The following is a 3,606-nucleotide window of genomic DNA, read 5'->3' as shown; positions in this document are numbered from 1 at the left end:
TTGCTAAAGCTGTAGCAGACTCATGTTATCTGTCTCTAAGTGGTCTCAGTGCCACTAAATGGGGCAGAACACCGCACCCAGGAGATATGTGGGTTACACCAGGAAAGACCAACAATATTTTATAGACAAAATTGCAACAGATGCACAGATTGCTGCAGCACAAAGTGACATGAAGACACCGTACAATATCACTAGACAGTTGTCAGAAAGAGAAGTAAACATCGACATAGAGCAAAGCTCTGAGGGTAATTTAACAACGAAGACATCAGAACAATTAAATATATGAAAGCGGTACTTTAGTCAAGTACTGAATGCTGAGCACCCTCCAGACCTTGTTATCTAAACTGCAAGTTTTTTATATACCTGCCTTAGACAAATCCTCAACATCAGGTTGACAGAAAAAAATCACAAATGAAGAGCTTTGGAGGATGACAAAACAGAAACTGATAAGAGAGAAAATTATGGAATGAAAATGGGGGTGGACACACAGAGGAAATAACCAGACAACATAACAAGCTCTGTTCTGGACTGGAATCCCCAGGGCAAGAAGTGATAAGGTAGGCCAATAACAATTTGGAAATGCTCACCAGAGGCAGAAAAGCTGACAAAATGAGACAGGAGGAAGCTAAGTCTGCAGCAAGAGACTGCAAAAGAGGCAAGGCGGTAGTGAAGGCCCTATGCTCTGCATGGACTAAAGAGGCATAAGTCAAACAGTGAAGTCCATACTTTATTGTGATTTTAGTGTGAGATTCCATTTGTGCTCAGCTATGAAGAAAAGGATGCTAGAAATACTGTCCCACCTACAAAACATCCTATTTATGGCCAGTTAAAAGTCTGGATTTCTTCCACAATGTTGTACCATTCTATGAGGTTGCAAGAGCACTTGGGATATATTCCAGTTACTTCTGATGTATCTCCTTCTGACCTTTGTGTTTGTTACCTATGGCTTCTATTTTGTCAAAGTAACACTCAGGGCTCTGGTCTCCCATTGTGAGAAGGTCTTAATTTTACAGCCGAGGTTGTTTTAGTAGAGTTGATGCTTTTAGAAACAGTTATTTTAATTTTTCTGCAGGAGTTGTATGAATGATTTATTTATCACTTAGCGCTGCTCCTCACTACGAGTTTAGGTCAAATTTAGCAGTGTTAAATTGATTTAACCCTGCACCCGTCCACACAACAAAGCCATTTTCATTGACTTAAAGGACTCTTAAAATCAATTTCTGTACTCCTCCCCGACAAGGGGATTAGCACTGAAATCGACCCTGCTGGGTCAAATTTGAGGTAGTGTGGATGCAATTCAATGGTATTGGCCTCCGGGTGCTATCCCAGAATGCTCCATTGTGACCGCTCTGAACAGCACTCTTAACTCAGATACACTGGCCAGGTAGACAGGAAAAGCCCCACAAACTTTTGAATTTCATTTCCTGTTTGTCCATTGTGGCTAGCTGATCAGTACAGGTGACCATGCAGAGCTCATCAGCACAGGTGACCATGGAGTCCCAGAATCGCAAAAGAGCTCCATCATGGACCGAACGGGAGGTACTGGATCTGATCACTGTACGGGGAGAGGAATCTGTGCTATCAGAACTCCATTCTGAAAGACGAAATGCCGGAATATTTGAAAAAATCTCCAAGGGCATGAAGAACAGAGGCTATAACAGGGACCTGCAGCAGTGCCATGTGAAACTTAAGGAGCTCAGGCAAGCCTACCAAAGAACCAGAGAGGCAAACGGCCACTCCGGGTCAGAGCCCCAGACATGCAGCTTTTATGATGAGCTGCATGCCATTCTAGGGGGTGACCCGACAACTTCCCCACCCCTGTGCGTGGACTCCATCAATGGATTCTCACACAACGGGGATGCGGATTTTGGGGATGAGGAAGAAGATGAGGAGGAGGAGGAGGCTGAAGATATAGTGCACAGCAAGCAAGCGGAGAAACTGTTTTCCCCAACAACTAGGAACTGTTTTTCACCCTGGATCTAGTACCCTCCCAACCCACCCAAGGTGGGCTCCCGGACCTTGAAGGCAGAGAAGGGACCTCTGGTGAGTGTACCTTTGTAAATATAATACGTCAGTTTAAAAGCAATCATGTTTAATGATTAATTTGCCGTGAAGACTTGGGATGCATTGGCAGCCAGTACAGCTACTGGAAAAGTCTGTTAACATATATGGGGATGGAACAGAAATTCTCCAGGGACCTCTCAGTGAAGCTCTCCTGAATGTACTCCGAGGGTCATCTGGTTGAAATAGGGGAATTTTATTAAGGGGACATTCAGAGGTGGCCGTTCCTGCTGGGCTGTTTGCATGTGGCTTAACAGAAATCATCGCCACTGTTAGCCACGTGGTGAGGGGAGGAGTGAAGCACTCATCCCAGAGAATTGTGGGGGTGGGGTTAGCTGGGTTTGTGCTGCATGTTAACCTGAAAACTGCAGCCCCTCCTTTTAAATGGCCAGTCCAATGGGTGCTTGGTATGGGAAATCAGAGTGCTCCTGTTTGAAACCATCCCCGCGTGTTATGAAGGTTAAAGAAGCCAAAAGAATGTGGTTTACCATGTCTGCCTGCAAGAAATATTCTGTTGCCCACCAGTCCTGCGTATGTTATCTCTCCCACCAAACTGGCAGGCCCTCAATATAAGAGGCAAAATGCAACCTTGTAAAGAAAACACACGTGCTATGTTATGTTAACAGCTTGGTTCACCGTGAAAGGGTCTACCCATTGTTCTCTAAAATGTGGCTTTTTAAATACTACTCTCCTTTTTCTTCCTCCTGCAGCTGCAAATGTTTCAATGCTCCCCCTATCATCTCCGTTCCAGAGGCTAGTGAAGATTAGGAGGAGGAAAAAAACACACTCGTGATGAAATGTTCTCTGAGCTCATGTAGTCCTCCCACACTGACAGAGCCCAGCAGAATGCATGGAGGCAGACACTGTCAGAGTGCAGAAATGCACAACATGAATGGCAGGAGGAGAGGTGGCGGGAGCAAGAGAAGAGATGGCGGGATCAAGATGATTGGTGGCATCAGCATGATGAAAGGAGGCAGGAAGCAATGCTTAGGCTACTGGAGGATCACATGGATATTCTCCGGCGTATTGTTGAGGTGCAGGAAAGGCAACAGGAGCACAGATAGCAACTGCAGCCCCTGTGTAACCAACCACCCTCCTGCCCAAGTTCCATAGCCTCCTCACCCAGATGCCCAAGAACACAGTGGAGGGGGGGCCTCCGACCACCCAGCCACTCCACCCCAGAGGATTGCTCAAACAACGGAAAGCTGGCATTCAATAAGTTCTGAAGTGCAGTGTGGCCTTGTCCTTCCCTCCTCCCTTCCTCCGCCACCCCACCTGGTGCTTCCCTCCTCCCCCACCCCTCCGGGCTACCTAAGCAGTTATCCCCCCATTTGTGTGAGGAATTAATAAATAATCTGTGAATGTGAAACAACAATGACTTTATTGCCTCTGCAACTGATCAAAGAGGGAAGAGCAATTGGCTTACAGGGAAGTAGAGTGCACCAAGGGGGTGGGTTTTTATCAAGGAGAAACAAACAGAACTTTCACACCATAGCCTGGCCAGTGATCAAACTGGTTTTCAAAGCTTCTCTGATGCGCAGCGTG

At 46.2% G+C, this 3,606-nt stretch overlaps 1 pseudogene; it reads left to right on the top strand.

Annotated features, from left to right (window-relative positions):
• Nucleotides 1–1,491: 1,491 nt before the first annotated feature.
• On the top strand, nt 1,492–3,391 carry LOC142046254 (uncharacterized; annotated as a pseudogene).
• The last annotated feature ends 215 nt before the right edge of the window (nt 3,392–3,606 follow it).

This window comes from Chelonoidis abingdonii, chromosome 1 (assembly GCF_003597395.2).
Source record: "Chelonoidis abingdonii isolate Lonesome George chromosome 1, CheloAbing_2.0, whole genome shotgun sequence".
Taxonomy (NCBI): Eukaryota; Metazoa; Chordata; order Testudines; family Testudinidae; genus Chelonoidis; species Chelonoidis abingdonii.
This window is presented reverse-complemented; position numbering and strand designations above follow the sequence as displayed.